At 37.9% G+C, this 23,063-nt stretch overlaps 1 protein-coding gene across 2 annotated transcripts in view; it reads right to left on the bottom strand.

Moving 5' to 3' along the window:
* Window positions 1-23,063, bottom strand: part of LOC117570304 (putative uncharacterized protein DDB_G0286901) — a 104,723-nt gene that overhangs the window by 19,577 nt on the left and 62,083 nt on the right. The gene's annotated exons all lie outside the window — the stretch shown is intronic.

Genomic DNA, 23,063 nt, shown 5'->3' on the forward strand with positions numbered 1-23,063 from the left:
CTTAAACTAGTTATTGAAGTATTTTTAGACCAAAATTTAAGAAAATATTGAAACCGTTGGAAATAGATTCGGTAAAACGCAATATATCTTTTTTATTGAAGTATTTTGGAACGATTTTAAAATAAGTGTTACGTTTTTTTTTCATTCCACGAGTCTCTATATTATGCTTTAGAATTTATAAATTAGTTGGTTCCTGAAGGGTAAATAACAATTTATTATAATTATAGATAAGTTAAACCCTGCGCTGAGTTATCATTAATTTAAATCGAAAATGGATCTAGTTCAAAGGAATTGTGCATGTTGTAAGCATATAGAGACATTTGGTCACATGTGTATTTGTTACCCTTTACGTGGGCGTAACGAGTGTCGTGCTGGGCTGTGTGCCACATGCCAGGTGAACTTGAATTCCGTACCCAATTCGTTCCAGTCAGCGACTAACTGGAGTGTGCACAAGGTATTAGAGAGCAGGGACACACCAAATGTGGCTGCCAGGTAGAAATTTGAAATTAGTCTGCGGCAGCTGTTGCTGTAGTTGTACTTGCAGTTGCTGCTAGTTGCTAGTTGCTCGTTGCAAGTTGCAACGTTAGATCGAGTGTGAAATTGTCAAGACATGTTCGAAATTGTGTTGTGGTAAAAAGTGTTAACTCGTTGACAGTGTTTTGTTGCATGGAGAGCGAAAACTGAACAGGGTAACGGTAACATTGCATACGAGTAAGTAACAACAACAACAAAAAAAGAAGTGTAAGAAAAATAAAGTAAAAGAAAAACCAAAGAAAATGCTGACAAAATGTCGCCGTGCAAATGCAATTCGAATCGCATTTCAAGTGAAAATGCGCCACAGTTGCTGGCTAATTTATTGCAAATTGTTAACGAACGACAAAAGGGGTAAAAGCGGGGGCAAGGAGATTGCAACCACTACTTTGATATTGTTGCACGTTGTTGGCTGCTGTTGCTGCTGCTGTTGTCGTTGTCGTTGCAGCCCGTTGCGACTGTCAGTTGATGACAGCCGCACTCGCTGCCTGCCTCCATGTGTTGCAGCAGCAGCAGGCACAATATTTTGCTGCATATAAAACACTTTCGAGTGGCCCGAAAATGCATTTGCAATTGCTTAAAAATGTGCGTTGGTTTTAAGTGCTGGCAGTCTGCATTAATGTCTATTTTGGCTACTTTATTCACTTTACTTTTTGCCAATAGTTGAAAGCTTTTTTTAAAGTAGCATAATAATGATTATTTTATTATTCTTCAACTGTTTTCTTCATTCATGTTGGAATACAAATTCGGAAATTATTAAATTCATACGGCTCTTTATTGTTTTGGCTGACAATTTGGTATATTTCAGTACTCAATGGTATATTTTATTTTCAATGTTGTACTATATCAATATTCCATTCATTGCTTTTGGTATATTTTAGTAGTTTTGTGTTCCATTAATTTTAAAAATAATTATATCACACTTTTTCGCTTTTATTAAAAATGGGTAGCGGGTATCTCACAGTTGAGCATACTCGACTTTAGCTATACCATTTGTTTCTACTATTTCAGCTACTTTAAATTATAAAGATTGGATTAAAAATTCGAATGACACTTTGAGAAATTATTGCAATAATCTTCAAACTCATTTCAATCATTAATCTATAATGTATAAGTGTGAAAAAAGTTTAGAAAAGTCTATTCATTTTTATAACATAATAGTAAATTTCACTATTGAAAGCGGAGACAAATATTACAGGCTAATTTAGTCTTTTTTACTTAAACAGATTGAATTTATGAAAAACTAAAAACGAAACTTTCTAAAAGAAATATCTTTTGTAGATTTTAGTACATAGAACTTCACTTTTATGTAGTTTCATTGACAATTAAGTTCTAGTTTGTTATACAGACTTATTTCTTTAATGTTTGAAACCATTTTAAGGCTGTCAACGCAATTAGTCAAATCTTGTAAATACTGTTAATGTTCTTTCTCCTCTGTAATCAGTTCCCTGAATGCTATAAGCTGTTTGTCTATGCTCGCTTTATGTGCACAGCTTGAGGCACGCAAAACCATTCATGATCACATTAATTTGATACAGCATTTAATGCCATAATTGGAGCTGCAACACCTCCATGGCCAGGTTTTTTTTTCTGCTGGTTGCTGGTTTGCAGACACACCTGGTTCATTATTATTATCGTTATCTACGTTAACGGTGTGTCCAGCCAAATGTGGCATAGATTCGACGCTGCCAATTTGCATGCACGCATGTGCCGTTTGTTGCACACAGTTTTCAGTTTCGGTCGTTGCTGGTTTTGGCCAAGTTAACAGCAGCAAACACGAACATTTTATGGAGCTGACAATATCAAATTGTTATCTGGCATAAAATAATTACAACGTTTTAATGCAGACAAAATAGTTGCCGCTGCTGCCAGTTTGCAAGTTGTCGTTGCGCCGTTGCCGTTGCCAAAGTTTTTAGCTGCCACATTGAGTGGCAATCAAAGCGCGTGTGCGAGAATTCATTTGCGACGACGGCATCGACAGCACACAAAACTGACAACAGACAACGGACGAAGTCAACGAAGCAACTCCGAGTTGCGCTAATTAACCAAAAACGCAGCCAATTAGTTTGGCCAACACCGCAACGAAATGTGAGCAAACGAGGAACGAAGGGGCAAGGTGTGTGTGGTGTGGTGTGTGTGTGTGAAGTGCACTCAAATGCTAACGTGTTGGCATGTGTCAAATGCATAAAAGAAACTTGTTAAGCCAGCACACAACACAACACAGCACAACACAACACAGAGGACAGCAACAGAGACTCCGAATCAGAGGTTGCAAGCACTGTTGCGAGTGCATTTGTTGCCATGACAGCGCTGAAAAGGAGTTAACAAATCCCCAGCATCTGTTGTCTGTCTCTCTGGCAGCGATTTAACAATGCAATTGTTCGATTTATAATTTAATGCTTAAATTCAAAACACATGTTGTCACTTGATGCAAAGGCATTCGATTTGTGACTAAATTTGTCTTTAAGTTGAACTTTATTTTTCGGTGGTTATTTTGGGTTAGATAAGTATCTACATACATTTAGATGGTTTAGTTTAGATAAGTATCTACATACATTTAGATAGAAAGACAAACTAACTCCATAGCTTAGTTACAAATGTTTAATACTATTCAAAGAGTATTTTAGTTTTTTGTTGCTATTTGCTTGGTGTTAAGAAATGCAGGCTTAAAAAAGATAAATAAGATGATAACTAGAGTTTCAGGTAATTCCCAGATTATTGGCTGATCCCTTAATGAGCTGCTAGGAATACCAACTATAGTTTAAACCTACTTGTTATACCTGATTCTCATAGGGTAGAAGAGTATTCCGTCAGGAAATGTATCAAACATTAAGATAAGTTTTAAACCCCTTAAAGACATATCAATATACCAAATATACATTTCGGTATATTTCATGATTTATTCGGTATATTAATTAGTATATTTTTAAGTTCTAATACCGTACAGTGAGCGAGTATAAATATGAAATATATATATATATGTACATATATACCAAATATATGTTTTGGTATATTTCATCTTTTATTCGGTACATGAATTAAGTATATTTTGAAGTGCTAATACATCATTGGTAGCGAGTTACTTGTTACTTGTTAATCTATATCAGTCTCATTTCAATGAAAAATATCAAAATATAGTTGACATCTCGTTATGCTAATTTGCATGATTACAACAAATCTTGGCAGTTATCAAGATCTGCATCTAATGAGTAACATTGCACATAAATTATGAGTGCTTTGCAGTACTGCACATTGGCTAATTATATCAATTTTGGAGTACACTCAACAAATGCACTTTTTGCATACGATGCGACGAAATGTGCGATGCGGCTATAATAAACAAGAGTGCAACAGGATGATGGGATGTTGGATGTTCGGGCGAAATGGATGCTGCAAAAGCTTGTTAAAATTCATGTAATGCATTAACTGAAGAACAACAACCACAAATTACACAGTCAGCATGGTCAAGTAAAAGGGAGAGAAGCTGGAAGAAGCGGCGACTGTCGAAATGGACGACAAGAGACAGAAGACAGCAGACATAAGACAGAGGACAGCAGACAGACGACGGTCGACGGGCTGCAATGAAAAGGCAATTAAAGCGCAGCAGGCACAGAGAAAGAGAGAGAGAGAGAGAGAGAGATAGAAAGAGACTCACAACACAAATTCGAAGCCAGAGTTGGCAGAGACCAAGTTGTTGTTGCAGCAATCAATTGCATGCCTCAATGGACAAATATACGAGGGAGCTAGAGGAGTAAGAGAGAGGGAGAGAGCGAACCACAGATAGACATGGCTGATATGAACGCAACGCTTCGTCGTTTGTCCAATGCGGACAACTGCGGACGGACAGCGCCTAGATGGACTCAACTAGATAAAAGGCTTTGCCTGCCTCTCTCTCTCTTCTGTCTCCTGTCTCCAGCTCTAGCCCCATCTCCATCTCTAGCGAATATAAAACTGTGCGCCGCATTTGGCATGCTTGACTGAGGCTAAAGCTGCGACTGAAGTCTACGAGTGAAGCTGGCCCCAGAGTCATGCTCTTTGGCTCTTGAAGTCGATGGTCGCCTTAGTTGCTTCGTTGTCTATTCGATTGCGTCTTCATTCGCTGCAGTTGTTGCTGTCGTTTGCAGTCAAGTGGAACGGCAAAAACTTGTTAACTTTTAGCTGCAAAAGGTTCGGGCCACGTTGAGTCAATCAAGCGTCAGCGTCAACTTCAGCGACTGCAAACTGACTTGCTATAGCTTTTGTGGTTGTTGTTTGAATTGTGCTGCTGTCGGGGCGTCAATTAATCAAGTGCGGAGTCCAGTGCAACAGCAGGAGGAGGCATAATCATTGCAATCAAGTCATTTTTACCTGCTCGCTGTTGTTGTTTTTTGAGAGATCGCTTAATTGTCACTTGACAGCAATTAACACAATTTTTGCCGCAGCCTCAACAACTTTGGTTACGCCCCGAAAATGTTGTGTGTGTATACACACATACATACATGTGTGCGGGGCAGCCACAAAATGTGTGTAATAATGCAAATTGTTATGCAGCCCGACTTTAAAACCAGGTTAATATGCAGTTTGTGGCCTTATCTGCCTTAACTGCACAGTAGTTATTGCTCCATGGAAATGTGAACAAGTCCGATTCGATGACGCTCTTAATGGCATTTTGATGCCATGAAATGGCTTTATCGATAACAATCTCAGTAGTCGCCATTGCCCAGTGCTATCAACGAGTTTATCCATGGTCTTTACTATATTATTATCGATTAAACACACATAATTCATAACGAGGGCAAAAATATGGATATAATATTTTGATGAAGACAAATGTTAGAAACATTAGCGAATTTGTACCGATCGATAGCTGTGTTTTTGTTAAATCGATAGTATATTTAAATCCATAACAAGCGCTTTAAGAAAATCGATTATGAATGAATACGTATTTCGATTCCACTTCATGCTTCTTATATGTCTTGTTGATGAAGATAAATGTTAGGCACATTTGCGATTTTGTAATGATCGATAACTGTGTTTTTGTTAAATCGATAGTATATTTAAATCGATGATAAGCGCTTTAAGTAAATCGATTACGAATGAAGACTTATTTAATAATACACATAAATCGTAACGAGTGCAAAAATATGAAAATATGTTGATAGTAACTAATGCTAGCAACAACGAATTATTACTGATCGATAACTGTTGCTTTGGTACATCGATAGTATATTTTAATCGATAACAGGCGCATTAAGTAGATCGCTTGCGAATTAATACCCATATCGATTCCACTTAGCTCGCAACAACTCTTTGGGACTCACTCTTATTGCCTTGGCCAGTTGTTTTCGTAATGAGTTTGGCAAGTGCTTCGCTTCTACTATCGATAGCACAGCTTTTATGTGCTGAGCACTACTGGGTTTTTGGCTGCCCTGCCCGAGGGAGATCTAAGTAGTTAGATTCGAAACTTCTATGAATTTCAACTGAATTCCATTTGCTTTCGTTTGCTGAGGCAAGTTTCCTGCTATCTCTGGCAATAAACGGTTGCAAACTTGCTCCATAAACAACAGCAACACCAACAACAACAACAAGGAAAACTACAGTAACAACAACAAATAATGCAGTACACTTTGAATCGTTGCTGTTAGTTTGCAATTTGCGTGTTCTATAAGCAAAAGAAACACTTTGTGGGGTATATTAGGACGGAACTTAATAAAACTTTATATTCTTATGTTTAACCAGTTATAGAAGAATTATCTGTTGGTTGAAGAGCTCTAATGAATACAACTTTCTATATAAAGGGACTTTGTTTCATCAGCTTCGTAAAACAATCTATTACTTTATAATAGATAGAGTCACAATGCAACCAAGATTTCCATCATTATTTCCATCAGAAAGTTTTCCTACACAGACTAACTAAATATCAATTTTACTTTATCAAAATCTTCAACAAAAGTTTAGCTTTGCACAGGGTATCCCAAAGTTGACCAATCCCCAACTATTTTTCGCTTCTTCCGTTTCGTTCTCTCTGTCATTCTACGTCCCTCCGCCACCCCGCCTGCAGCTCCATCGTGATTCTCTCGTTCTGTTGAAGTGCTTGGCTCGCATCCTCGGGGCCTTTTGGCTGCAGCATACTTTTGGTTTTATGTTGCAAAAAAGAAAAAACGAAGAGAAAAAAGGGCACAAAAGCCAGACAAGGTAAGAGGCATGAAGTGAAGAAGCTGCGGGCAGCCACGTTGCCCAGACGTTGGCAGGCAACAGAAACTTGCCACACACACATATTCGTACACACAGTGAACAAGATATATAATACATTCAGTTGCTGCTGCCAACATTGCCCCAACTGATGAAGTTGAACAATTTCCGAGTCGAGGCAAAGATAGAGATAGAGATGAGAGAGAGAGAGAGAGCGAGAGAGAAGAGAGACAGATGCACACTCACCGAGTGCAGCGTTCATTTTGTTGCCGCTGTGGCAGCTACTAGTCAAGATTTGCATAGTGCCCCGCAGCGTTTGTGGGGGGATGGAGGGGGGCAAGCAACAAGCAATCAAACTGCGACAAGTTTTTCTGGCACTGGCGACACGCAAAATTCTCGACGCTAATTTATGATGGGGCGCCCATAAATTTATGGACATGCCGCCTTTGTGTTGGTGTGTGTGTGTGTTATGGGGGAGCTTGCCACATTTGCCACTAGCAATTAATTTTCAATTAAGTTGCTGAAATAGTTAATTTACTTTGAATTACATGGCATCAAAAAGAGACCCTAAAGTTCAAATTATGCCCCAAGTTGTTTTCGCTTACAATTCTCAAGCAGTTCACCCTTAAGCCACATTTTCGGAGGCACTTAGTCAGCCAGCTTGCCCCGCTTAATTGAATTTTAATTTAATTTTTCCCACTTTTGCGCTCTCTTTGCTTATTTTCTTTTCGGTTTTGACCCGGGCCTTAATCAAGGCAATGAGCCAACCCAGGTCCAGCTCAACATTGCGCCTTGGCCATACCCATAATCTGGCTAAAGAGCTTTAGTCAGCTCTTTGCCGACTCTTTCACTTTGCCGGACCTTGTTGCCAGCCAGCGTCCGTTTCGTTTCCCTGTTGCAAGTTAAGTTGCCCAGTTTGCTACTCCGAGTTGTTGGCTGGTTGCCTTTCTCCTCTTCACATTGTCGAGATTTATGAACGCCTTTTGCGCTTTAAATTGAATTCAATATTTTGCCAGCCAAGCGCGCTGTGCTTCATGCCATTTTCATGCGCTGCGCTGTGCTGTTGCAACAACTGCGACAACAACAAATTGTTAAACAACAAAGTTTTCGTTGACAGTTGCACTTTATGGCCTGGCACATTTCATTGCTTGCTTTCTTTCTTTTCTTTTTCTCCCTTTCTTTTCGGCGCCCTCCCCCCCATTTTTTTGTACACTGTCTCTTGCGCTGAAAATTGATTTTCCTTTTACCTCGTCTGAGTGCCGTCGGTGTGTGTGTGTGGGTGGAAATATGTGTGAGTGTCTTGGTGTGAAAGGCGGCGTCGATTGCCCCCACTGGGAAAACAGACAATTGACACGTTGTTCTCTCTGTCGCTTCTTTCTTGACGTCTTTTCTTTATTTAAATGCCATAAAACTACCAACCTGTAAAGAGAAAAGCAGACGAAAATGAAAAGATTTAGTATTTATGGTATTATTTTAGTATAATGTTCAATATTGTTGAGAAAAGCATTTAATTTTTATAGCATTATTGTTATTGAAAATTTGAGTAATTGTTCAATTTGTAAAAAATGTTGTAGGAATTAAATAAATTCATTTTATTTAACAGCTAAAACAAATCTAGGCTTTTTTCTGATTTATTTACTTTTTAAAAGCTTTCAACCTACTAATTAACAAATGTTTTCTTCCCAGCTTTTTCCTTGCAAATTTTTTAATAATATATAATTTTAATAATCCACAAAACTGCAAAAAAAAAGTTCAATAAGCTATTGTTAGACAAATCCTGTATTATATTTGGTATATAGTAAAAACTAGTGGTATATAGTATATATTTGGTATACTTCAGTTTAAAACCAACCCTTCATTATTGTTCATTCATAAAATACTCAAAAATAAATCACCAACCACATAAAATATTAAGAAGTGCCTTCAACTTTTTACCTAATGATATTTTATACCCCGACAGATGTCTAAATTAGTTATTAATTCCACAAATGTATTTATTTATTTATTTTTTTTTTTGCTTTAATGTAGCTTGTCTAACAAACTAGCTAACATCTTGTAAACAATGCACAAAACACCGTTTGATCATTGGAGTATATCAAATTTGCTGAGATTTTCTTTGTTTGGCGCTGATCGGCAATTGAAGTTCATGTGTGTTGCAATTGTTGCTGGTTGCTGATTTTTTGTTGCTGTTGCTGTTGTTGCCGTTGGAGGCAATCATCATTACAAAGTGCTGAGGTGCAGCACTCTGGCGGCTGTCAAGATAAGTTGCGCTCTTCTGGTTTTTCTTTTTTGTTCACGAAATCTGCAAAGCAGGCAGAAGGCAGTTAACCAGCTCAGTTGAGTGGAGTCGAGTCAAGTTGCGTTCAGTTGAGTTGAGTAGAGTTGAGTTCAGTTAAGTGAAGTGAGGCGAAAGGTGTGCTGTGGACTTCACTGATTCATCCCCCTCCCTCTCTCCCTCTTCCCCCTCGCAAACACAACTCCCGGTATGGAGGCAAGAGTAACAACAACTAACACAACAACAATGACGCCCCACAGAAAACTGAAAATGTTTTCGTTTGAGTGCACAAAACGCCGACGTGCTGATTGTTGTTGTCGCCTCGACTCAACTCGCCCCACCTCACCTCTCCATTCCGCCCTTCTCGACTCTTCACGATTGCCAGAGGGCGCTACATTGTCGATTTTGTTGTTGCCGCTCGCATACAATTTTTGCTTTTGTTTTGTTTCGCTTCTTTCACTCTCCTTCGCCCACCATACTATCTCTGTCTCGCTTATGCGCCCGTCAATTCAATTTGAAGCCATTTAGCATCAATTTGCAGTAATTTGACGTATAAATTATGTCAAATTGCCGAGCAGCTTGTCATTGAGTGTATTCTGTAGACTTTCGTTGTTGTTTTCGTTGTTGTTGCTGTTCTCACTCACTCACTTAATGCTTGCCGCTGTTGTTGTTGTTCTCGCTGCTGCTGCTGCTGTTGCTGCTGCCTTTGCACCATTTTTTCAATGACCGCTCGCACAGATTGGCTCAGGTATAGAGTGAGAAGCAGAGAGAGTGAGAGTGAGCAGCGCAGCAACATTATCGGCATCGGCATCGGTATCGTGCGGAGGTTCCAGTTCCAGCTTGATTCAAACTCAGTTTCAGGTCCATTGTGTTTGTGCTCTTTTTTGTTGTTGTATATTGGACACGTTTCGCACTGTGTGAATTTTATTTTCGCTTGTCGACACAAAAGAATTTCACTTAACACACACACACACACAGGCAGACACAAGAGCGACACATGGATGCCGAAAAAGGGTCCAAAGACCCGAACGAACAACAGACTCGAGTCCGACACTAAAAGTGTCCATAAAAAGGCCCGATATATGAAGGCAGATACACACATTTGAGTCTCGGTGTGCGTATATATGTGTGTGTGTGTGTGTAAACTAAGCAGAGGGGAAAAAACCAGCAGAGGCAGCAGCAATCTTTACGCTTTTGTGAATGTTAACATTCAAAGATATCATCGAAAAATTCACTGGAAATATGCCTCAGTACAATAAAAAAAAGGTAGCGTCGAGCAGTGAGAACAACAGACGAGTGGAGAGTGGAGAGAGATAGAGCGAGGTAAGCGCGAGATCAATGTAGCTCCCCTCTCTGTGTGTGTTTGTGTTGGCCTGCGTGTGTGTGTGATTGTGTGTTGGCTCCCCCAAGTTAAGGCTCAGCTCGGGTCGACGCGTTGCGTTGCGTCGTTCTCCCTGGTGTATTTTGTCGCCTCTTTTGTGCGGATGAGTTGCCGTTCACGCGTCGTAAACTCGGTAGCTGCTTCCAAACAGGCGCTACAGCAACACCAACAAAGACAAAGGCAGCAAAGCTACAAAACAACAACAGCAAACAAGAACAAAACGAGAAGCAACGAGTCAAAAAATTTCCGCATGCGCCGCCTGTTTGTGTACAAGTGAGTTTTGTTGGGTGTGTGCAATGGAGAATGGAAGCAAACATGTCATCATCATGTTTCGCCTCCTGCCCACCCTCAAGAATATAGCGCACTCTCTCTCACTCACTTACTTGCTCGCCCCTTTGCACCCATTTATGGACCCTCAAGAATGCACGTTTGTTTGGCTTTCATTTCTAGCAATTTGAAGAATTTTCATTTGCATTTTAATTAAGTGAATGGACGTTGAGGGTGGACTTTCCACTAAAAAAGCAAACAGGGCACGTCAAGGGGAAGAGGAGAGACACATTCGCTCGAGCAGCAAAACTTTATTATCTGTACAAGCAATTATGCATATCATAAAACACTTTAAACATTAATGAGCCTCAGCAACGCCAGGGCCAAAAAGCCCAAGCCGGGAACTGAGACCGTGCCCACTGTGCCAATTCATTGCGCTGTCTCTGTTTGTGTACGAGTGTTTGTGTCTGTGTGTGTGTGTGTGTGTGTGTGTGTGTGTGTGTGTGTCGCTGTCTCTCCAATGCCCAGTTGGACCCAAGCGAACGACGCTCGTTTATTCATTCATCCACTTAGGCGCAAAGAAGGCGAAAGAAGAGGAGGACGGGGAGAGTCTGTCTGTCTGGAGGCAGCCAAACGCCCCCAACTGTTTCGGTTAGTTATGGCAAAGTCAGCATGTTGCCACTTTATTGCCTGCTTTACATTTCTGTTAGTTTAGTCCGCGCCCGGGGGCCACGAAGCTGCTGTGTGTTGTGCCCCTGTGTGCCTATGACTATGCGAATGTGTGTGTGTGTGTGTGTGAAATCGTGTTATGTTTTGCGGCTAAATTAAAATTCGACTTAATCGTTTAAACATTTAAGAGGCGAGGCAAGCCCAAAGCAAAAGGCAACATCAACAGCAGCCAGCAGCAGAGACAACAACAACTAAATAAAAACTACTCCACTCCTTGTAGTTGTAGTTAGATTTGTTGTAGTTGTAGTTGCCTTCTTTTTTTGGTTTTACTTCTTTGTTTTCTGCATGCGCAGCGCAGTCGCAGAGGCGAGTACATTGGCTGTCTCGCTTGAACGCGCTGTGAGCGCCATAAACAAACATGGCTGCTCCTGCTGTCGTTCGGTTTCGCTCACTTGCTCTTTGCAGGCAGCAAGTGCAGCGGGAGAGCAATGTTTGGAATTGTGGAGTTTGTACGAGTTTTGAGGGGAGTGCGAAGAGTGCGGGCAATGCCAAGTGGAAGAGCGTGGCGCATTTTCACTTTGGTTGCTCGCTGCTTTTTTGTTGCTACTGCTGTTGTGGCCCCGAGGGGCGCACAATTCAAATGTTAATTAAAATTTAAAAGCTTAAACTGTGCAAATTGTAGCACAGAAGCTGCAGACATAGCAACGGCAAGGCAACAATGATTTATTTGCTGCCGCCTGTCAACGTTGCCTGCTTTTGTCATTTTAATAAAATGAAATTATTGCATTTATTTTTCGCATTTTATTTATACAGCTTACGTGTATGTGTATTTGAGTGTGTGTGTGTGCGTTGCTATTTACAAATTAATTGCATGGCTTGCTGACAGCTCAAGTCACAGTATTTGCAAATTGACAATAAAAACCCAATGGGCCAAGTACGTGCACGTGCTAAAAATACAAACGAAGTTAAACATCTTGCCACATACACGAATAAATACATACGATTTACAACAAACAAATGCAACGGCCATAAACTCTCAGGCCAGCATTATGAGCATGTGCTTTGCTTTATTGTAATATAAAAACAACAACAACCACAACAACTGTCAAACGCTAAGCAATTGCTTGGCCGCAACCGCAGTAAGCAGCAGCAACAACTTGTTTCCATTTCAATTAACTGCTGCTGCTGCTGCAGCGGGAGCTATAAAACTCAAATGGCTCGCAAAAATACACAAATACACACACACACACAGACATAAAATACAGCATGCACAAAATAGCAATGAAAATGCCTTTACACAGATTTACAAATGCCGTTATGCGATTTTGGCACACTCGTTTGTTTCGGCAAGTTATTTGACGAAAAATATTGAACGAAAACTGGAGCAGTGTTTTCACTCTTAATTTGTTCGTTACGTTTTGCTGGCAGTCTCAACCAGGGTTGCCAACTTTAGTTGAAGAAATAAATACTGAGATATACAATGAAAACAGAAACAGTATTTTTTTTATTTATTTATAGATCGATTATAATTAAAATTACAATAAATAATAAGCGAATTTTTATGAATTTTTATAAAAAAAGTTTAAAATATTATTTTGACTATTTTATTTTAGTTCAAGTATATAGCATGGGTGGCAACCCTACTCTCAACTCAATTACATGACTTTTGGGGCAGTCAATTTCAGTTGCCAGTGAAAACTCACAACAAATTTGTTGTTGATATTTGTTTTTATACCCTGCAGCTGCTCCTAAAAAAAAACAAATCTGTGCATAGCTTTGTGCAATTGCAGGTAAAATACCGAAAATTGTAAATTTTGGATTAATTAGCAACACTGGTTTGCCTGTTAAAGCCTGTAGTTTTGTCCATTATTGACTTCCTAACTAGTTTAATGGAACTGTTGGTCAATCGAAGTATTTCATTTTCATGCAGTTTATTTCCTTTTATTCATTCTATTTATTTCCCGTCAATGTTTCCAAAGCCTGTTCAGTCTAATCAACTGCAAGTTTTTCCATCTCATTGCACGCCCATTTCGTTTGCATTTGTTTCTTTGTTTTTGTTGTTGGCGTTGCATGCAACCGAAGCATTGGGCGTGTCAAGTCGCCACGGGCAAACGGGGCGGATGGGTGATTTTCATATAGGGGGAGGCGTAACAACAAAACTTGACAACGTTTTCGTTTTGGTTTTCGCTTTCGATTTAGTTATTATTTAAGTAGCAAAACATTTCTTGCTGTAATCCATAATTTGCAACAGTTTAACGCGCCTTTGACATGCAACATTTTGTTGTTTGAGGTTACAAGCCAAAAATCACACAAAAGCTAAAGAAACAAAACAATACAAAAAACGGAGAAACACAAAAGCTATCGAAAGCAGAAAAGAATTCTCATTGAGGTGCCTCAACATGCGAGCCAAAAGTAGCAACAACAACAACAACTAGCAACAACAACTATGTACAACGACAGCAGCAACAGCGAAATGTTGCTGATAGCAATCAACATCAATTAAAGCAGCTGTCTGTCTCTCAGCTGTTGTTGTTGTAGTTGTTGTCGTGTAATTATATTTGTTGTTGCGCCTTTGCCATTATAATCAACGTCATCATCGTCATCATCATTATGATCTTGGTTGCTGTGGTTGTTGCTGCTACTCGACTAAGCACTGAACCATTGCAATTGCTGATGTTGCTGCTGTTGTGGCCACAACGAGCAACATGTAGCTGCTGTCAGCTGTGTGTATGTCTGTGTGTGTGTGCTTGTTGCTTTTCGCCTGATGGCAACTGCTGATAATTATAATCCGCTGTGGTTAAAATGGTGTTGCCTACCTTACTGGCGATAAGCTCGCATGAATAATTATGTTGCCAGTTGGCGAGTTGTTGCTCCTGCTGCTGTTGCTGCTGTGGTGGCTGCTGCCTGTCACTGCTGCTGCCCAATGCGCGACAACTCATGAATAATTAATGCACTGCTGCTGCTGTTGTTGTTGTTGTTGCTGTTGTCTCTGCACAGCAGCAACTTGTTCTTGTGGCGCGTTGCTCGTTGAAATATATTTTCAATTATAGCAGGAAATCGTGAATTATACTGGGATTCAGTTGTGTCTGTGACCATCGTTGTTGCTCTTGCTATTATTGTGGCATTCACTGATGTTGTTATATTATTTTGATTAAACTTGACACAGTGTCTCGTCAATGTTGCTGCTGTCGCTATCACGCAATTATTTAATATATGAAATACTTATATAAACGACATCAACACAAAAAGCGCTAAAAATTTGCTAGCATCGCCGTTTTTTTTGAAGCTGCCGACAACAATTAACACTTGAATAGCAGCAACAATAGTCACACAAAGGACAACAACTACTTTGAGTGTGTCGTGGTGTTTGTGTTTGGCAACTACGAGAGTATTTATTATCAACTTAATTTGCATGAGTTGCATACACATCACATTGAAATTCCCACCTTAAATTAAATAAGCATTCAGTTTGTCTAAACGGCAACGAGGGGAAAGAGTACAAAGCACAACAAGAAGAGGAGAGAAGAGAGAAAAAAAAAGACGAAGGTTCGGGCCACAAGTCGCACAATTGGCACTTGAAAGGCATCACAGATATACAATGGCAATAACTGCAGCAGCAACAGCAGCAGCAGGCAACAAGCTAAACAAGTATTGCTGCTGCTGCTGCAAGGCAGACAAAAGAGGCAGCAACAACAACGGCAGCAGCTTGCTACTTAGGGATGACAGCGTCGCTTTAGTGATGAGCGAAAGCTTCTTTTCACAGAGGATTTAAGTCAAGTACTTGTAATTACATTTTTGCTTCGCTTGGCTATAAACACTTTATGGTATTTTTTGCTGCAATCAAATCTGCAGAGACTTTCCCCTATTGAGTGGCTTAAAAAAGAATTGTTTACAGCAAACTTTTAAAATTCAGCATAGAAATATCACAGTTGAGAATTCCTTTCTTAATTGTAACTTTAGTTGACTGACTAAGAACTTTAACTTTTTCAACATATTATGCTTTTAAATTGAACCACATTAAATTGATATTGTTTTTCCTATGTCTTGTATAAGCTTTAATGCGCTTTTAAGGCACAGTTTAACAACCAAAACTTGTTTAACATATTACCTTGTAACCTATAAAAGCTTTAAGGAACTTTTAAATAACATGTGAGCTTATTTAAGAGCTTAAAACTTGTTTAACATATACTATTCTTTAGTTAAATTGCAAACAATTTTACGGTTTTTTATTGCCTTGTAATTTATGAAAGCTTTATCGTGCCTTAAAGCACATATATTAGCTAATTTACGAGCTTAAACTTGCTCAACATATTCAACATCAAAGTTCGATGTCAATAACTTTACTCGTCGTTGTTTTCTTTTCAATTTTCTTATTTAAGAGAACGTATTTATTATTTCTTTCTTAATTTACTTGCTAGTTATTTTAAAAAGCTTTTAAAGCACATTTAAGCTTCATATACCACCATTTAAAATTGGTATTTTCCTTACTTTTAACAATCTCATAAGCTACTTAGTAGCTACGCTCTTTGTTCTGATTGTTGAATACCTTACTTTTGAATAGATTTTAATATTCGCATTGATTTTAAGAGCACTCTTAATTTGACTGCAACTTATTCATATCACGAGTGCAGACCCAACGTTAACGCTGCCAAAGGACTTTGGGGATTTGTTCAGACTTTGCCTGCTTGTTGGACATTGAATTCCATTTCATTTCCATTCCATTCCATTCAAAAGGAGTCAAGGAGACGACGACAACAACAACGAAGAGCCGTAGCTGTTTGTCATACCAAGTGAAATGGCTTACATGCATTTCTCCCCAGCAACATTGTCCCACTTCACAGCTCTCTGCCTCACGTCTCTTTACAGCGCACATCGTGTTGAGGTGTGCTGGGCGATAGCATCTTGCATAAAATTACTGACAGCAGCAGCAGCCAGAGGAGGCAAGACAGCCACCAGGAGCAACAGCAACAGCAGCAACGGCAACGGCAGCAGCCACCAGCAGCGTCGAGTCTGATGCTGTGCCACTGATAGCCTCGAAATTGTTGGCAGTTGCAATTTGCTGTTTGGAATTTTAAGCGAGCCAACAATAAAGCTGGTCAACAGTGCCAGAGGGGCACAAGGAGATAGCCAAGCAGCCAGCAGATAGCAACATCATTCTCATGCTCATCAGCAGCAGCAACAGCAGCAACAACAGCAACAGCAACAGCAGCAGCAGCAACATCAGAGTTGGAGTTAAGGCGATTGCACATAAAAGTCAGCAGGCGGTGCTGATGTGTTGCTCCTGGCTGACTGCTGTAGCTCCTACTGACTGTCTGGCTGACACCCGTTCCCCTCCCTCTATCTCCCTGTCTCCTCCTGCCTTTTGTCATAATGTTTCCTGCGCCCTGCTGCTGCTGCTTTTGCCAAGCTTCGTTTGCATTTTATTTCAGCTTTTTTTTTTATTCTCTCTTGCCTTTCAGTTTTTTGCTGTGCTGTTTTGTTCATTTCAATTCAATTTTTTGCGCTGTTGCTTTTTGCATAAACTCGAGAGAAAAAAGCAAAATAAAGAAAAAACAGCAAAATCGAAATAAGATATAGTCAGAGGCAGCCAGCAGCCAGCAGCAGCAGCAGCAGCAGCAGCACGATTTATGTTAATCAGACAACGGCAGCAGTAGTTTGGTCTCAAGGGGGAAAGCAAGCGGAGACAGCGCCAGGCAAATGCATTCAATCATATTTTATCTTGGCACAGTCTCCCCACCTTTTCTCGATCTCTCTGTCTCTCTCTGTGTTTTTCCTCCTCTTGGTTATTATGTATCGCTTAGATGCTTGGCGCACTTTCGGATTGCTTTGAATCTGTGCGGAGTTGAGCTACGAGACAGCTCTGTATTTTTGGTTTCAGAGTGGACAGATTTCTGGAGCAGCGCCAGGCACAAATGCACAAACACAAAAATCGAGCTAGACAATCTTTGGCCACGTTTTTTATTGGCATTTGTTTGCGGTCTCTGCGACGTCGTCGTCGTCGTCGGCCTGTGGTGAGATTTCAATTTGATTCGATATCGATTTGATTTCAATTTGCCAAATGCTTTTGCTGCCATTTGTTGTTTGCTGCCGTCGTTTGCTGTGTTCGCTGTTCGCTGTGCTCGTCGTTGTCGTTATTGATGCTGTGGTTCGTTGTGGTTCGGGTGAAAGTTCGTTACTTTGTTAATTTAAATGGCATTGAGAATGGGAAAGTAATTGACTGTAGATTGCACACAACACACAACACAAAAAAAAGAGGCAGACAAGTCGCAGTCAATTGAGCAGCTTCCCAAGCTGCGATAATAACGCCACAAGGGGAACTCAAACTTTGGCCATAGTCTGACTTATTTAATGACAAAAGCAAATTATATGTGAAATTGACAGTGGCATTTAATGAAGTTGAATGGAACAGAGCATAAAATTTAAATGCTATTTAACTGCACTGAAAAGGGAAATGGATGAGTTAAGTTTAAGTTTTTGTAGTGCCGATTATCCGAGGAGTGTTTTTATAGCGAAGAAAGATGCTTTGAATTTATATAGAAAGCTCAAGTTGAGTAGAAATATATATTCTTAAATTCTTAATTGTTTTATCTGCAATTGAAGAGTGAGTTTTACAAAATGTAAAAGAAATTGAATTAAAATATAGTATTACTTTGAAAAAGAAGAAAACAGTGTGGTATTATTCTTAAAATATACTAAATCAATGTACAACAAACATATATTTGGTATATTGATATATTATTACACTAAAAATATACAACTTATATATAATATAATATATAATAAGTGTATAGAAATACTAAAATATTCCGAATGTTATATTCGGTATATTAATATACCACAAACATATATTTGGTATATTTATATACTATTACATTCAAAATATATAATGAAAGTAATTATAAGTGTATAGAAATACTAAAATATACCGAATACTATGTTTGGTATATTGATATAGTATTACATTAAAATATACTATACAGTACCATATTTACAATTATTGTTGTATGTTGATTTCAGATCTTATCTTCTGGTTTAAATTTTGACATTATATCAACATCATTCAATATTTGTTCTTTATTTTATCTCATTTTGTTTTTGCTGTGTACTCCAACTGTATTGTTTGTCAAACATTTCACAAGCTTTGCCTTAATTAAATAGCCATCTGCTGCTTCGTTTTTAAGCCGCTTTAATGCGCTTTGACAAGCCACAAAGTCAGCCAACTGTCAGTTGCAATTACATAATGCAAACGCTGATGCAGACACAGATACAGATACAAATACACGAATGTATCTAACAGATTTATGCGTCATAATTTGTGCAACAGAGCATCGAAATGCTGCTATTGATTGGACTTTAAATTGATTGCATATGACGGACAAAATATAATCTTATTAACTTACAATGGCCAAAGAGATGGAGGAGGAATTCAGGATTCAGTATGTGTGATTAAATTAAATACGAACCTGCAACGAGAGAGAGAGAGAGAATGAAAATGTTAATGAATTCTAATTGGCAGCTATGCAATTTATTTATTTTTTATAATTGCATGTTTGCTTATTTATGTAAATACATATATGTATATGATTAAATGAATTGTTTGCATTTCGTTGGCAATTCAATTGCCGCCGTCAAGTGAACACACACACACAAAATAAATGTGACGCACATTCAAATGAAAGCAAATAAATGTTGCATTTAATGCACTTGGCAACTGCCTCTGAATTTAATGCACTTTAATGCCGTAAGGGCAGCTGCCACGCCCATTCGCACACCCACATCGAAACGCACCAACAAAAACAAGAACAAAAACTGACATAAAACATTTAGCATTTTGCTCTTTTTCGCTGCTCGCTGTTTGCAAGTTGCGCTCTTTCGATTTTCTTTTTTTTCCTTTTTACATTTTCTTTTTTTACATTTTCTTTTTTCTTCTTCGTTTTAGTTTTTTGCTGCAGGCGGAACAAAGAGGGAAAAACAAACTGCAACCTGCACGCCTACATTTTGGGGCGTGCCTCAGGGAGTGTTCCAGGAAGCGGAAATGAGAAATAGAGCAGCCGCAGCGCAGAATTGGGCATTAAATCGATCAAAGGCTGCGACGTGGGGCTGTTGCTACCAATTAAACGAATGTCTGGGTGTATATACATATAGCTGTTAAAGTGAGATGTCTTATTAGAATTGACTGCCAACAATTGCATATTAAATAAGAAAATATATACAAAAAAAAAAAAGAAAATATGTATATAGAATTTAGAGTATAAAAATAAAAATATTTACTCTCTGTTAAAAAAACGTATTCTAAATATTTTATGTTAATTTATAAATTGATAAAAAATAAATGTATGGAATAGATCGGATAGATTTCTTTATAGAATATGCTGTGGTTAAAAATTTCTTACTAACTGTTTATCTAACTATACAAAAAATGTAAAATAATCAAAATAATAATAATAATGTAAAAAGAAATTAGTACAATTAATTACATTTTCTGTAACATTTCTGTATCAGAATTTAGTCAATGATAATTTAAATACACATTACCAAATATTTTATGTTAATTTCCAAATTGATTAAGTTACTAGTTACAGAAAAAAAGGTATTTTACAAAATCATATAATCTTCAGAACTGAAGCAAAAACAAAAAATACTAAAATACCACATTTTACTAAAAAATACTATAATGTATTAATACTACTATCTATTTAAAAATACAGAAGCAAAAACAAAAAATTATAAAATACCATAATTTACTAAAAATACTATAATGTATTAACAAATACTAAAACCTGTAAAAATACTATAATTTATACAAAAAATAATATAGTGTACTAAAAAATACTATATGGTATTACATTTAATCCTAAATTTGTAAATTGTATATGTACAAAAATCAAGTATTTTTGAATTTATGCCAGAGTTTGTTTTCTGTGTACTCTTGGGAATCCGTATTTCTGCATTTAAATGTAATACTTCATATAAGTTCCTCATTTATGAAAAACAAAATAAATAATATTCTTTTCCAGTGACATGTTCAAGTGCTTTTCCTGTAAAAACTTTGCCTGCATTTTGGCAACATTTGTGCATTTTGTTCATTCCTTCAAACACTCTCTAGAAATGGTCAACATGCGATGCCTTGGCTAACTGACCAGCTGGCCAAAAGTCGAGACTGCCGGACAGACTTGTTGGCAGAAATGCTTACTTGTTGTTTGACTGTTCGCCGCGCCCCGAAAATAATAATAATATAACCAAACAGAGCAAAGAAAAAGTAAAGAAATGTAAAGAGAGCACAGAGGAGTAGAGAAGAAGAAAAATAAACAGTTGTGCTATTTTTTGTTGTTTTTGTTTTGTTTTTGCGCATTTCATGCGCTTTTTGCGCCGGATGTGCTGCATAAAAACGCAACACACTCGCACATAGAACATTGGGCAAAACATTTTACAAAAAAAATGAAAATAAAAAACGTCGGAAAATTTTGTAATTTCAACAAAAGCAGCAAAAGAAACTGGCACACAAAAAAAGCAGCAGTGGGCAAATGACCCTTTCCTTTGCCTTCCCTTGGCTTCTCTTTTTCCCTTTTACTCGCTGCTGCTGTTTTTTTTTTTATTTTTTATATCCACTTGGCAATTCCTCTGCACAGGACCCCGCGACGTCTCTCCCCTCTTGTTTTGTGGCTGCTCTTTTTTTTTATGTTTTTGTTAGCAACTTGGCAGAAAGTTTTTGGCCCAACGAAATCGCCAAAAGCGAAATGCGTTTTTGATGCTGTTGCCCGCCCCATGCCACGCCCCTCTCCGCCTTGCCACCCACTATCACATCTGGCACTGTGAGTGGTTTGCTTTTGGATGCTTTTATTTGTTTGGTTGCTGCCGCTGCTGCTGCTGCTGGCTGTGGCTGAAAAGTTTAAGCATTAAGCCGCTGTCAATTATGTGCCGTCTCTTCGACTTTCCTTCTCTCTTACTCTCCCTCTCTCTCTTGTCTCATGCAAATCGCATAGTCCAAACGATTTGCCCCCAAAGAAAAATACTCCTTACTCCCCTTTTTGGGGTTTTCGCAGTCCGTTGAGCGTCTTGGAAAATTGAAACAACTTTTGCAATTACTTTCCGCAAACAAAACAAATGTGCGCGAGTCACGCAATCTGCCTGCCTTGCCCCTTGTGCTTTGCCCCTTTGGCTTCTCCCGGCCACTGTTGCATGACCATAGCAGAGTGGGAGGGGGAGACGGGGAGAGGGGGAGGGAGCGACAGCAAAACAATAATTACCCAGCATTGTTCATGCATACTACATTCCATATAATGCTAATGACAATAACGAGACACAACGGAGCTCTTTCGCTCTCTCTCGCTCTCTCCTCCACAATGGAAACACACACAAAAGGGATGACACCAGCTTGCTTAATGGCGGGTTTATTAGGGGAGGGGTTGAAGGGTGAAAAGGGTGCTCTGCTATTACAGGTGTTGTTAAGGACATGTGTGTTTTGACCTCTACAAGCTGTCGAAGTCACACGAACCAACTCAACTCCAAACAACGCTAAATGAAAATCGATTTAAATTAAAGCATTTCAAATTTGTTGAAGTTTTCGACGACCTTTAAGTGATTCGGTTGATTGAAATGTGGAAATAAAGTTCGTATTCCATATATTATTATAAATTACACAGTTTTGTTACTTTGAATACTTCATTTTATTTCCAATCTAATAAAATATCAAATAAATAATTTCTAAATTATTTTCGATGATTATTATAAATTACACAGTTTTGCTACTTTGAATACTTCATTTTATTTCCAATCTAATAAAATATCAAATAAATAATTTCTAAGTTAATAACTAAGTTCTTCAAAGTAATGAAATCAAATTAAAAACTAAAATATTATAACTTGCTTTCGACGACATTTAAGTGAAGTAATTATTAAAAGTGGATTCTAATTACTCATAAGTAATGCTTGAAATGGAATTAATAATTATTACAAAAAAAAAATTTGAAAAGTGAAATTTGTATGGTTGAAATCGGAATTAAGCGTCAGTTCAATAATGTTATAATTGTTGGTTAAAATTACTTGAAATGGAATTAAGCATTAGTAGAATAAATTGTTATATTTGGAATTACTAAAATTTCATTATTTTTGATAGCAATTTACTGCGCTTAATAGACCAAAATAAATCTATACTTGTTCACAGATCTCGGCTGATTTTTCACCTCTTTTGTTAAAGGTTTTTATTCATGAGCTCTGCTAAGTGCAATTAAGTTTTGTGTTTTGATTATTTGATAATATTATTTGTCTTAAATTTTAATTTAGTATATATATTTTAACCTTTGTAAACAAATAGTGTGTATCACTTCATATCGATTATTATTTTACTTTACTTTTTGTTCATTTAAATTGTAAACCATTTCATCAGCTCAATAAATATTGTGTTACAACTTTATTTTGAAGTTTTTTATTGTACTTTTTACAAATTTTAATTATAAACCACTTTATTTTACATTCTTTTTTTTAAGATCTGTTAATGTAAATTATAAATGATGTGTCTCATTTTATTGCAAACTGCACTAAAAACTTTTAAACACTATTTATTTTAAATATGAATAAATACTCAGTATTTAAATTGAACTTTGTAACTTAATAATTTCATAGTTTTTGACTGCACTTAGCAAATGCTAAACGACTGCATAAATAAATAGTTTTGTCTTTTCTAAATGCTGTTTGACTGCATAAAATACGAGTTGCAAGCATTACGCCATATATTGTTTGTTTAATTAAAATGTCACGTATGCTGCTGTG

Source organism: Drosophila albomicans, chromosome 3 (genome assembly GCF_009650485.2).
Source record: "Drosophila albomicans strain 15112-1751.03 chromosome 3, ASM965048v2, whole genome shotgun sequence".
In the NCBI taxonomy this organism is placed as follows: domain Eukaryota; kingdom Metazoa; phylum Arthropoda; class Insecta; order Diptera; family Drosophilidae; genus Drosophila; species Drosophila albomicans.